Below are 15,208 nucleotides of genomic sequence, written 5' to 3'. Positions count from 1 at the left end.
AGTTGGTAGAGTATAAAGCTCTTAACCTTGTGGACGTGGGTTCGAGCCCTATGGTGAGGGTTACATCATATGACATTATTTTTAATAAAGTATATATAAAGTCCCAGCTCAGTATTATCTTACTAAGCCGGCCCTTGGGGGCTACACGTTGCTGCTCGAATCTACATGATCATACATACGAAGTCCCTGCTCATTATTGCAAAATGACCCGGCCCTTGGGGGCTACACTAGTTGAAGTTTTATGGGCATCAGGCAATTACAAGTCCCAGGTTGCTGCAAGCATGACAACCCGGCACTTGCGGGCTACATATGTGGAATATTCAGTTTTGACTAGTGACTGAGATGAACAATCTGGATTTCTTCAAAGGTTGCAACATTTATATTGAAGCAAGTCTTAAGCTATCACTATGTTCTTCTCTTAAGACTTGGGGGCTATAAGTAATATGGATATAAGGGAGAAAAAACTTTAAATTCTCAGTTTTCAAGCAAACCAGATTGACCCCGTGTCGGTAACAATTATGACTCGGCATCATCTGTTTATAACTCGGCAATTTTGGTATCATAAATTGGCAAGATCTACATCTTCAAGCCGACTAAAAATCAGATGAGTATTTCAAACACCAATATTTTTTAAGAATTAGGAGCTGAATCAAATGAATTATTCTTCATAATATTTCTGTGAGAAGCCAATGTCAGCAAATTGATTATGAAGTTGGTCTATTGACCCGGACTTTCCAGGAGGAGGAAATAATAAGGACTTAAGGGTGATTAGGTACCGGCTTACAAGAACTATTAACCGGGAGCACAAACCTGTCAAATTTGTTCTTGTGTTTGTTTTGTAGGATAAGTTTACCATGGATAAATCCAAGCTAAACTGGGGGCTAATGTCGGGGATATACCCCGTGGTATGACTCGGCCGGATGTATGACCCGACCGGACTTGGAGACTCACTAGTAACCCGCCCTAACTTGACGACTCACGAAGTGACCCGCCCGGATCTCTCCAATCACTGATGACCCGGCTGGGCCTGGTGACTCATTGGTAACCTACCAGGCGGGTCAGAGGTGCAACAAGACCCGGTGGCCAAATGGGCAGTTCATGGCGAGTCCGGCTCTAGCTATGGTGGGCCGGCTTATGAGAAAAGGCATAAGGAATATTCCCTTACAAAGGAAGCAAGACTAGGACTCCACTTGTAATAGAGTAATCCTAATCCTAATAGGACTAGTCATGTAAGCCGCCCCTTCAACATATATAAGGAGGGGCAGGGCACCCTAAGAGGGGGAGATTGGACAAGTTAGGTTTAGACAGACAAGTCAATAGCTCTTGAAATAGAGCACCCCTGTAATGGTGATCATCATCATCAATATCAATGAAGCAGGATGTAGGCTTTTACCTCCACCGTGAGGGGCCGAACCTGGGTAAAACCTCGCGTCTCTCGATTCCGACCAACCCCGTTCAAGCTACCACATAGATGTGTTGGCCTCACGACTAAGTCCTCACACTAGGACATCTGTCGTGACAATTTGTAACGCCCTCGATGCGGCTATATCTCCCATGTGTCGAAGCACGACTTAGAGGCATAACCGCATTGAAAGCAATGTCGCAAGTGAGGTAATCTTCACACAACCCATGTAATACAAAAGGGAAAGAGATACATAGTTGGCTTACAATCGACACTTCACACAATTACATGAATAAAGCATTACATCAACCAGATACAATCAAGGTCCGACTACAGAACCAAAATAAAAGAAAACTACCCCAAAAGCTACAAAGATCCCCGATCGACCCCAACTGGGCTCCACTACTGATCAACTAGAATGAAACAATACAAAGGACAAGATCTTCGTCGAGCTCCTCCTTGAGCTTGGTTGCGTCACCTGCTCGGTAACATCGGCACCTGCAAACTGGTTTTGGAAGTATCTGTGAGTCACGGGGACTCAGCAATCTCACACCCACGCGATCAAGACTATTTAAGCTTATGGGTAAGGCAAAAGGTATGAGGTGGAGCTGCAGCAAGCGACTAGCATATATGGTGCTTAACATACGCAAAAGAGAGCGAGACGAGAAGGAAAAAGCACGGTCAAACAACTATGATCAAGAAGTGATCCTAGAACAACCTACGTCAAGCATTACTCCAACACCGTGTTCACTTCCCGGACTCCGCCGAGAAGAGACCATCACGGTTACACACGCGGTTGATGTATTTTAATTAAGATCAACTTCAGGTTTTCTACAACCGGACATTAATAAATTATCATCTACCCATAACCGCGGGCACCGCTTTCGAAAGTTCAAAACCCTGCAGGGGAGTCCCAACTTAGCCCATCACAAGCTCTCACGGTCAACGAAGGATATTCCTTCTAGCGGGAAGACCCGATCAGGCTCAGAATCCCGGTTACATGACATCCTCGACAATGGTAAAACAAGTCCAGCAAGACCACCCGCTGTGCCGACAAATCCCGATAGGAGCTGCACATATCTCGTTCTCAGGGCACACCAGATAAGCTAAGCGTACGGGAGCCAACGTAACCCAAGTTGCCAAGGGACGGCCCCGCACGGTGCTCTGGGTTGGACCAACACTTAGAGAAGCACTGGCCCAAGGGGTTAAAATAAGATAACCCTTGGGCTGGCCGACCCAAGGGAAAGAAAAAGGCTAGGTGGCAAATGGTAAAACTAATGTTGGGCCTTGCTGGAGGAGTTTTATTCAAGGCGAACTGTCAAGGGGTTCCCATTATAACCCAACCGCGTAAGGAACGCAAAATCTGGGAACATAACACCGATATGACGGAAATTAGGGCGGCAAGAGTGGAACAAAACACCAGGCATAAGGCCGAGCCTTCTACCCTTTACCAAGTATATAGATGCATTAATTAGATAAGGAACAAACTTCAATCTTCACCTAAAACTAACAACGCTATAAGAGGGGCTGAGCAAAGCGGTAACATAGCCAAACAACGGTTTGCTAGGACAAGGTGGGTTAGAGGCTTGGCTTAACAATATGGGAGGCATGATAAGCAAGTGGTAGGCATCGCAGCATAGGCATAGCAAAAGAGCGAGCAACTAGCAAGCAAAGATAGAAGTGATTTCGAGGGTACGGTCATCTTGCCTGAGATCCCGCAAGGAAGAAGAATGAGTCCATGAAGAAGACACACGGACGTAGTCAACGGATCCTCACAAACGCAACGTTACCGGAACCAACCCGAAGAAGCAACACCGGAAAGGAGCAAACAACATAGTAAACAACCATCACATAATCATGGCACGATGCGTAAACAAGTATGATGCATGTCCGGTTTAATGAGGCATGGCATGGCAAAGTGCACAAACAACCCTACAAATTAAGTGGAGCTCAATATGCAACTCCGTTGCATGTTGACGAAACACCACGTGACTTATTTAGTTCGATCTTGTTTATGTACCCAACAATATTAAATGTTATTAAACATGGCAAGAGGGTGAAGCAAAGTAAAACTACCTATCTAGTCAAGTTTAAATGAGGCCGGAAGCAATGAACAACAATTCCGGTAAATCCCCATATGCATATATTAGGTTTCGTACTGTTCTGCCCTAAACACAATTTTAGGGTTTTTAAACATGCAAAACAAGTACACCATGTTAAACTAGGCATTTTCCACCCCATTTACATATGAAGGTTATTAAATTTGGAGCTACTGTTATTTAGTTATGAATTAAATCATATTAACATGGAAATAGGCAAAATATATGCAAACAGCATTTTAAACATGTTAAACATGGATGAAAGTTGCAAATTATGAAACTAGACAAAATTCTAGTCATGTTTCATATATAACTTATTTTAATCCGATGCACGGTTAATTAGATATTAAATGCATGAAGTGCAAGGGTTTTCCAGTAAAACTGCAATACCCTGGAAAATAGACAAAATCACAGATCTAAAAAAAACTACACTGGGCCGAAACAGAGGCTAGCCCAACATGCACAGGGTAGAGGGACTGGAGGGGAACTGCTCACTTCGGCCCAAGGCCCAGGTAATCCAGCAGAGGCAGGCCAGTCGCTGGGCCTTGAGGAGGGGCGCGGTCCACTTGCGGACGTGGCGCAGTCAACGCGGGCGTTCGACCTCGTCCTCCTCCTCTCGAATAGAGGTAGCACGGGAATCAGGGACGAGCGCTCCTGCTCGATGAAGAGGAAGCAGAAGTCAGCGGCAGGTTCAGCAGGGACGGGGACGACACTCCGGCGACGGGCGGCACGGGCCTTGGAGATCTGGCACGGGAGGTCACGCACGCGAGTCAGGGGCGAGTGATGCAGGAGGTCGGGATCAGCGCGGGCTAGGCGCAGATGCGGCGACGAGGACCTGCCGGATCCCGCGGGGCGGCAGGAGCGCGGGGACGGCAGAGCTCCGGCGGAGGATGGAGCTCCAGGCGGCGGAGGAGGCACGGCAGCGCGATGCAGGCCCTCGAGCGCATTCGGCTTCGGACGAGCAGGCGAAGCAGGGGAGCGGCTTCCAGGAAGACGAGTGGTGGCGGCGTTGGCACTTCCGGCAACGGCAGACGGCGGGACCACCACCAGAGGCGGCGCGAGGTCGAGGGGAACCGATTCCCGGCGGTGGGAGGTGGATCCGGTCCCCGGAGATGGGTCTAGATGGTGCCGGATGAGCTCGAGCTTCGGGCGCCATGGCGTCGTTGTTCCTGTCGACAAGAGGAGAAAGGCAGGGGTCAGAGAGGGGAATGGAGAGCAGAGGGAAGGGGAAGCAGAGAGAAGAGGGAGAGGCCTGGCTGGAGTCCGGTTGCCTACTCCGGCGAGGAGCTGCAGGCGCAAAGAGGAGTTCGGGCAGGGGAATCGGGTGTTGGTGATTGGATGGGGAAAACGAGGGAGGCAGGCGCTCTAATAGGTGGATCGAGAGGAGTGGCTAGTTGGGTGGAGAAGGATCGGGAGGGGGTCCCGAGAGGATTTGGTGGAGTGGCAGCGCAGAATAGGAAGGATGGGACAGCTCCCTACGTTTTAGGGTTGGACCTCTTATATATGCTGGTGGGATTGGTTAGGGGCTAACGGATCTGTCCGATCGTAAACGAACGATTGATAATAAAAGGGTAGAGGAGTCCAAATAAGAAAACGGTGATATTTTGCAGATGTTAGGGGATGATCTGGACCCAACGGTGACGACTCCCCAGGTCGGGTTCGGGACAACTTCCGGACGCGCGCGAGGGGTTCGATGCACTGTGCAGAGAGGGTTTCGGGGCCTGGGGGTTGGTAGCGGACTGTGCAGAAAGCTTTGGACCGAGAGAAGAGAAGTGAGAGAGAGAGAGCCCGGCAGCAGTTTCCGGAGACCGAAAACGTCTGACGTTAGACCGGCTATAATGCCGCTATAGTTATCCGTTGGGGCATCAAATGAACTCCGAATGGGATGAAACTTGGCAGGCGGCCTACCTACAACATAACAACATCGCATGCCAACTTTCAACCCATACCGAGAACATTTTCCGGCCACTTATAAAATAATATTTCGGACGTGCCGCGGGGGCCTGCAAGTGTGTCTGGACTCAGAACGGACAACGGGCGGAACTGGGGGAACCCGGACGGGTGCAAGTTTCGAAAACATGATGATAATATGCACATGATGACATGATAAAGATGCAACACGCAAGCGAATGACATGGAAAAGACAATGAATAACTGGAGGACACCTGGCACATCGGTCTCGGGGCGTTACAACACTCCACCACTACGAGAGGATCTCGTCCCGAGATCTAGAATGGCACCGGAGGGAAAAAAACGGAAGAGAAAGAGAAGAGGTAAGACTAAGTTGCTTCTTGACAATTGAGTGGAACCAAAGAACCTTGAAAGGTTGAACAAATTGAAAGAAAGAATGTAACGAAGTTGAACAAAGTCGAAAACACTCCGTTAGGAAAGAGGAACAAGTAACATTGCGAAAAACCTTGAGGTTGAAGGGCAAGATATATATTGAAACCACTCCGGTTAAAACAAGATAGAGAAGGATTAATAATGATATAATTTGGACAGCACTCCGACTGTAAATGGAAGGAATTGAACATGAATTTGACAAGATGAGGGGATACTTGATGAAAACAACAATACACTGCCTCCGGAACTATTGAAAGAATGGCACAAGGGGTAAGAAAGGTTTCAGACAACACTCCGGTTGAGAAGGGAAGAAAACTTGATAAGATGAGAGAACTTGAGCAGAGGGCACAACTCTCCGGTTAAATGGATAAGCAAGAAAAAGAACAAGGTCCTGACAAGAACAAGATGAAGGGTTGAAGATAGCAACAACACAATGCCTCCGGAACAAAAGTAAGAATGGAACGGAGTGAACGAAGGGAAACACGATCTTGAGAGAGCACACTTACAACAAATGCTAGAACGGAATTGTTGGAAAAACCAACAATGAAAAGAATAATCTTGATATGGTCTTATGGAATACATCTCAGATTATGAGGTGACAACCTGCCACTCACGGAAAAAGATTAGATTGATAAAAACAATCTAACGAGCAAACTATTTCATCGGGAAGATAAAAGAAAAACTTGGGTCATTTACACGCCTCACAATAGCAAAATCCTTAGGGAAAGCTTTAGGTGAAAAATAACCCAAGATACTCCAGCGACGAGGTTGATGGATTTAAAATATCTCATTCTTAACAACATGTGAATCATGGAACATGAACTCAGATTATCAAGAATGACATAATACCACCTCCAATGATACAGAAGAAAGAATTGCATTCCAGATAGCAAAATGAAGAATGCTTGAACTCCTCTGAAAAGAATCTTGATGAACACTTCTAGAAGGAATTAAAATCTTTGATGAACCATTATGTAGAACCTCCATGAAGAACTCCGTTAAACAAAAGAATGATCAAACGGAAGGAAAGGGAAGTTGAAAACACAAGGTGAAATCTTGCAATGATTTAGGTGAATCTTTGAGACGAGATAAAGTGGAAACTTGGAACTCCAGAAAGAAAAAATGTGCACTTGAAACCAAGAATTTAATCATCATGAACAAACTCCGGAAGAAAGGAATTGAATTTAGTCGATGAAACAAGAATAAGAATTACATTATTCTTATCCTTCACCAATTTAAATTGATGACAAGCAATGGATTTGGCATACTACTTATTCTCGTTGAAAAGATTAAGAGAGATATAAATCAAACTTGAGAAGGTCTTCAACGAACCACCGGTAGGATGAAACAACAAATGAATTAATATGATACCCATGGAAGAGAATCTTGAGCAAACCATCGTAAGAATTGAAAATGAAAATAGCAAAGTCACAATTCACCAGGAAGAATTTGGGAAACGAATGAAGATACTTGAGGGGATTTAGATACAAGTGAACGAAGAGAGCCCGAGCTAATTAGGGGATACTTGAATGAAGCACCGGTAAGATTTGGAGAACAATAGCTGAAAGATGGAATGAATAATCCCAAAATGATGGCCTTCGGAGAATCAAACTGAAAAGACTCCTGGATTGCTCCGGAAGGATGAAAAGGATTCTCACAATGAAAACAATTATGAGAGGATGGCAACAAGCTAGAACCATGAATCTTGAAGAGAATGGAACAAGATTGAGAGAAAATCTTCTTCGGTCTTCAAGTGTTGAGAAAGACAATGAGAAACACCACCATGAATTATTGAGACACTCTGGAAGAATCAAAAGCAAAGAGATTGAGCCAACGATGAAAAGAATTTGAAAGATCTTGGAGAAAGACACTTGACTGATGAAAATTCATTCTCACGTCAAACTTCGAAAAGAATTTGAGGATAGCTCCGGAAAAAATAAGAAGAGTCGGGTAAGATCCTGGGAAAAGACCTGTGGGTTAGGGCCCACTCAAAAGAAACACCGTTGAAAGATTTAAAAGAGAGAATGCATCGGTAAGATTTAAATGGCTAGAATGAGATAACAACCTCGAAATAGGTTGTAATGATCTTGAAAGACAAGACGAGCCTTCTGAGATATCTTCAGCACTCCCGAACAAATGAATAGCGAGAAGTGAATTATTATGAGGTGCACCAGTATGAGAAGGTATTTGAAACGAGGAAAAGGGGATATGAGATCAACACCGAAAGCTTGATTTGAATCCACCAGAGAAGAAAACGAGTGAAGAGTGACGAACTTGAAGCTCCGTTAGAATCTTCATGAGAATCACCGGGTAAGAACATGAAGGAAAAGAATGGAGAGACTTCACATGAATAAAATGATACTTGATTAAGAAATCTGAGTCCTTGAAGAAAACAAGGGAGGGAGGGCGGGAAAAAAACAAAGGCAACTTGGAGACGGCTGAAACAAACACCGTTGAGAAGAACTGAGAATTGATCTTGCTAATGTTGAAATGATCGGATCCACTTAAAGAGAGACACACCGGTTGAAAAAGGTTTGACATGACAATCTCGATTATCAAGAAGGATTAGTATTCGCATCGGAGTATGAGAACGCCATTTGGGGAAGGTATGGAATCAAACACTTGACATTGAAGCAACTCGAATACCACGACTCAAAACAAAACAAAGGATTGGCTTGCAAAATAAGCCGGAACAAACATATGATAGAGATTTCGTCCGAAGTTTTCGTGGTGGGCCTACATGGGCTTGATCGTACAACACCATCATGTACAAGGCAGTGCACATGACATACGAAGCGTCCCCGAGTCGGCATAGCCAAGGACTCTTTAAGACACAACGAGACCACTATAAAACCTACCATGAATAGGCGGACCACTAGACGTCGAACCCCAATTTCATATCATACATCTGTCGGAAAGATATCCTAAGAGCTACTTGAATTCCCACTTATAAACTCCCGAAATTTTCCGGTTATGCAATAAGGTGTTGGGGATACAGGGGAAGCATAATATCTCACCCAAATCTAGCAAATCCTACATCCAGCTGTATCCATCCTTCAACACATAACCAAGAAACCTTCAGAAATCGTCTACCTCAACCTTCGAAAAGCATCCGTTATACGAGTTATGGCAATACTCCCGAACTCCCGCCCAGTACTAGGTGGCATCGAGGTTATCTCACCAACAAATGCATAAAAGAGATTTTCGATGTCGGTGAAACTAAACTCAGGTATTCCAGAATTGCAACGATAAAATTGTGACGACAACACCTCGGAGCTCAACTCCCCGGGACACTGCCACAACCCCTAAATGTCAGGAGGCACCAAGAACAATGTTCTCATCACAAAACCATCAGAACGATTCCAAGATACCCGCGTGATCCTAATTTTTTTAGTGAAATCTGAGAAGAGAAGATTCAAAACTCTACATCAGGATGCCTCACCAGAGCGACGAAGGGACTGAGGAGTAAAAAGAATTCCTAACTCTCCGATATATATAATTCCTAAATGACTCAAAACATTTCTAGACTCAATAACGCCAGCGATTCGATCAAGCAGGGGGCTCCTAAGGTCGGGGAAGGCTCTGATTACCAACTTGTAACGCCCTCGATGCGGCTATATCTCCCACGTGTCGAAGCACGACTTAGAGGCATAACCGCATTGAAAGCAATGTCGCAAGTGAGGTAATATTCACACAACCCATGTAATACATAAGGGAAAGAGATACATAGTTGGCTTACAATCGCCACTTCACACAATTACATGAATAAAGCATTACATCAACCAGATACAATCAAGGTCTGACTACGGAACCAAAGTAAAAGAAGACTACCCCAAAAGCTACACAGATCCCCGATCGACCCCAACTGGGCTCTACTACTGATCAACTAGAACGAAACAACACAAAGGACAAGATCTTCATCGAGCTCCTCCTTGAGCTTGGTTGCGTCACCCGCTTGGTAACATCGGCGCCTGCAAACTGGTTTTGGAAGTATCTGTGAGTCATGGGGACTCAGCAATCTCACACCCACGCGATCAAGACTATTTAAGCTTATGGGTAAGGCAAAAGGTATGAGGTGGAGCTGCAGCAAGCGACTAGCATATATGGTGGTTAACATACGCAAAAGAGAGCGAGACAAGAAGGAAAAAGCACGGTCGAACAATTATGATCAAGAAGTGATCCTAGAACAACCTACGTCAAGCATTACTCCAACACCGTGTTCGCTTCCCGGACTCCGCCGAGAAGAGACCATCATGGTTACACACGCGGTTGATGTATTTTAATTAAGGTCAACTTCAGGTTTTCTACAACCGGACATTAACAAATTCCCATCTGCCCATAACCGTGGGCACGGCTTTCGAAAGTTCAAAACCCTGCAGGGGAGTCCCAACTTAGCCCATCACAAGCTCTCACGGTCAACGAAGGATATTCCTTCTAGCGGGAAGACCCGATCAGGCTCGGAATCCCGGTTACAAGACATCCTCGACAATGGTAAAACAAGTCCAGCAAGACCACCCGCTGTGCCGACAAATCCCGATAGGAGCTGCACATATCTCGTTCTCAGGGCACACCGGATAAGCTAAGCGTACGGGAGCCAACGTAACCCAAGTTGCCAAGGGACGGCCCCGCACGGTGCTCTAGGTTGGACCAACACTTAGAGAAGCACTGGCCCGGGGGGTTAAAATAAGATGACCCTTGGGCTGGCCGACCCAAGGGAAAGAAAAAGGCTAGGTGGCAAATGGTAAAACCAATGTTGGGCCTTGCTGGAGGATTTTTATTCAAGGCGAACTGTCAAGGGGTTCCCATTATAACCCAACCACATAAGGAACGCAAAATCTGGGAACATAACACCGATATGACGGAAATTAGGGCGGCAAGAGTGGAACAAAACACCAGGCATAAGGCCGAGCCTTCCACCCTTTACCAAGTATATAGATGCATTAATTAGATAAGAGATATTGTGATATCCCAACAAGTAAACATGTTCCAACAAGGAACAATATCTCCATGTTCCAACAAGGAACAAACTTCAATCTTCACCTAAAACTAACAACGCTATAAGAGGGGCTGAGCAAAGCGGTAACATAGCCAAACAACGGTTTGCTAGGACAAGGTGGGTTAGAGGCTTGGCTTAACAATATGGGAGGCATGATAAGCAAGTGGTAGGCATCGCAGCATAGGCATAGCAAAAGAGCGAGCAACTAGCAAGCAAAGATAGAAGTGATTTCGAGGGTATGGTCATCTTGCCTGAGATCCCGCAAGGAAGAAGAACGAGTCCATGAAGAAGACACACGAACGTAGTCAACGGATCCTCACAAACGCAACGTTACCGGAACCAACCCGAAGAAGCAACACCGAAAAGGAGCAAACAACATAGTAAACAACCATCACATAATCATGGCACGATGTGCAAACAAGTATGATGCATGTCCGGTTTAATGAGGCATGGCATGGCAAAGTGCACAAACAACCCTACAAATTAAGTGGAGCTCAATATGCAACTCCGTTGCATATGAAGAAACACCACGTGACTTATTTAGTTCGATCTTGTTTATGTACCCAACAATATTAAATGTTGTTAAACATGGCAAGAGGGTGAAGCAAAGTAAAACTACCTATCTAGTCAAGTTCAAATGAGGCCGGAAGCAACGAACAACAATTCCGGTAAATCCCCATATGCATATATTAGGTTTGGTACTGATCTGCCCTAAACAAAATTTCAGGGTTGTTAAACATGCAAAACAAGTACATCATGTTAAACTAGGCATTTTTCCACCCCATTTACATATAAAGAATATTAAATTTGGAGCTACGGTTATTTAGTTATGAATTAAATCATATTAACATGGCAATAGGCAAAATATATGCAAACAGCATTTTAAACATGTTAAACATGGATGAAAGTTGCAAATTATGAAACTAGACAAAATTCTAGTCATGTTTCATATATAACTTATTTTAATCCGATGCACGGTTAATTAGATATTAAATGTATGAAGTGCAAGGGTTTTCCTGTAAAACTGTAATACCCTGGAAAATAGACAAAATCACAGATCTAAAAAAACTACACTGGGCCGAAACAGAGGCTAGCCCAACATGCACAGGGTAGAGGGACTGGAGGGGAACTGCTCACTTCGGCCCAAGGCCCAGGTCGGGGAGCAGAGGCAGGCCAGTCGCTGGGCCTTGAGGAGGGGCGCGATCCACTTGCGGACGTGGCGCAGTCAACGCGGGCGTTCGACCTCGTCCTCCTCCTCTCGAACAGAGGCAGCACGGGAATCAGGGACGAGCGCTCCTGCTCGATGAAGAGGAAGCAGAAGTCAGCGGCAGGTTCAGCAGGGACGGGGACGACGCTCCGGCGACGGGCGGCGCGGGCCTTGGAGATCTGGCACGGGAGGTCACGCACGCGAGGCAGGGCGAGTGATGCAGGAGGTCGAGGTCAGCACGGGCTAGGCGCAGATGCGGCGACGAGGACCTGCCGGATCCCGCAGGGCGGCAGGAGCGCGGGGACGGCAGAGCTCCGGCGGAGATTGGAGCTCCAGGTGGCGGAGGAGACACGGCAGCGCGATGCAGGCCGTCGAGCGCGTTCGGCTTCGGACAAGCAGGCGAAGCAGGGGAGCGGCTTCCAGGAAGACGAGTGGTGGCATCGTTGGCACTTCCAGCAACGGTAGACGGTGGGACCACCACCGGAGGCGGCGCGAGGTCGAGGGGAACCGATTCCCGGCGGTGGGAGGTGGATCCGGTCCCCGGAGATGGGTCTAGATGGTGCCGGATGGGCTCGAGCTTCGGGCGTCATTGTTCCTATTGACAAGAGGGGAAAGGCAGGGGTCAGAGTGGGGAATGGAGAGCAGAAGGAAGGGGAAGCAGAGAGAAGAGGGAGAGGCATGGCTGGAGTCCGGTTGCCTACTCCGGCGAGGAGCTGCAGGCGCGAAGAGGAGTTCGGGCAGGGGAATCGGGTGCTGGTGATTGGATGGGGAAAACGAGGGAGGCAGGCGCTGTGGTAGGTGGATTGAGAGGAGTGGCTGGTTGGGTGGAGAAGGATCGGGAGGGGATCCCGAGAGGATTTGGTGGAGTGGCGGCGCGGAATAGGAAGGATGGGACAGCTCCCTACGTTTTAGGGTTGGACCTCTTATATATGCTGGTGGGATTGGTTAGGGCTAACGGATCCGTCCGATCGTAAACGGACGATTGAGAATAAAAGGCTAGAGGAGTCCAAATAAGAAAACGGTGATATTTTGCAGATGTTAGGGGATGATCCGGACCCAACGGTGACGACTCCCCGGGTCGGGTTCGGGACAACTTCCGGGCGCGCGCGAGGGGTTCGATGCACTGCGCAGAGAGGGTTTCGGGGCCTGGGGCGTTGGTAGCGGACTATGCAGAAAGCTTTGGGCTGAGAGAAGAGAAGTGAGAGAGAGAGAGAGCCCGGCAGCAGTTTCTGGAGACCGAAAACGTCCGACATTAGACCGGCTATAATGCCGCTATAGTTATCCGTTGGGGCATCAAACGAACTCCGAATGCGATGAAACTTGGTAGGCGGCCTACCTACAACATAACAACATCGCATGCCAACTTTCAACCCATACCGAGAACATTTTCTGGCCACTTATAAAATAATATTTCGGATGTGCCGCGGGCGCGTGCAAGTGTGTCTGGACTCAGAACGGACAACGGACGGAACTGGGGGAACCCGGACGGATGCAAGTTTTGAAAACATGATGATGCAATGCACATGATGACATGACAAAGATGCAACACGCAAACGAATGACATGGCAAAGACAACGAATAACTGGAGGACACCTGGCACATCGGTCTCGGGGCGTTACACAATTCCACGACAGAACTCGACGAAGGTAAGGAGTCAAGTATAACACCTAAGGTTGATTATGTTAAATCGTTTATGGATACTGATGCTTTTCTTGAATTTAGCACTAAATATGGACTTGACTCTGAGATAGTAGCTTCTTTCTGTGAATCATTTGCTACTCATGTTGATCTCCCTAAGGAGAAGTGGCTTAAATATCATCCTCCCATTGAATTAAAAGTAGTTGAACCTATTAAAGTTGAGAAAAAGACTATCACTTATAATGTTGATCCTATTGTTCCTACCACTTATATTGAGAAACCACTTTTCCATTCTAGAATAAAGGATCATTCTAAAGCTTCAACTGTGGTTTGTAAGAGTAATACTAGAACACCTACACCCCCCTAAGCAAATTAAAGTTGAACCTAGTATTGTTATGGTTAAAGATCTCTTGGTCGATAATATTGATGGGCATGTTATTTACTTCTGTGATGAAGCTGCTAGAATTGCTAGACCCGATACTAAAAATAAACATAGACCTGTTATAGGCATGCCTGTTATTTCTGTTAAAATAGGAGATCATTGTTATCATGGCTTATGTGATATGGGTGCTAGTGCAATACCACATTCTTTATATAAAGAAATTATGCATGATATTGCACCTGCTAAGATAGAAGATATTGATGTTACTATTAAGCTTGCCAATAGAGATACTATTTCACCAGTTGGGATTGTTAGAGATGTTGAAGTCTTGTGTGGGAAAGTTAAATATCCTACTGATTTTCTTGTTCCCCACAAGACGACTTTTGTCCCATTATATTTGGTAGACCCTTCTTGAATACTGTTAATGCTAAGATAGATTGCAAAAAGGATGTTCTTACTATTGGTTTAGGGGATATGTCTCATGATTTTAATTTTGCTAAATTTCGTAGACAACCCCATGATAAAGAATTGCCTAGTAAAGGTGAAATTATTGGTCTTGCTTCTATTGCCATGCCTCCTAATGATCCTTTAGAACAATATTTGCTAGACCATGAAAATGATATGTTTATGAATGAAAGAAGGGAAATAGATGAAGTATTCTTTAAGCAGGAACCTATTTTGAAACACAATTTTCCTGTTGAAATTCTAGGGGATCCTCCTCCACCCAAGGGTGGTCCGTGTTTGAGCTTAAACCATTACCTGATACGCTTATATATGCTTATCTTGATGAGAAGAAGATATATCCTGTCATTATTAGTGCTAACCTTTCAGAGCAGGAAGAAGAGAAATAATTGAAAACTCTGAAGAAGCATCGTGCTACTATTGGATATACTCTTGATGATCTTAAGGGCATTAGTCCCACTCTATGCCAGCACAACATAAAATTGTAGAAAGATGCTAAACCGGTTGTTGATCACCAACGATGGTTAAATCCTAACATGAAAGAAGTGGTAAGAAATGAAATACTAAAGCTTCTGGAGGCAGCTATAATTTATCATGTTGCTGATAGTCAGTGTGTAAGTCCTGTCAATTGTGTCCCTAAGAAGGGAGGTATTACCGTTGTTCCTAATGATAAAGATGA

The sequence above is a fragment of the Triticum urartu genome, chromosome 6 (genome assembly GCF_003073215.2).
Source record: "Triticum urartu cultivar G1812 chromosome 6, Tu2.1, whole genome shotgun sequence".
NCBI classification, from domain to species: Eukaryota; Viridiplantae; Streptophyta; class Magnoliopsida; order Poales; family Poaceae; genus Triticum; species Triticum urartu.
The sequence above is the reverse complement of the archived record's forward strand: the minus strand, read 5'-3'. Positions refer to the sequence as shown.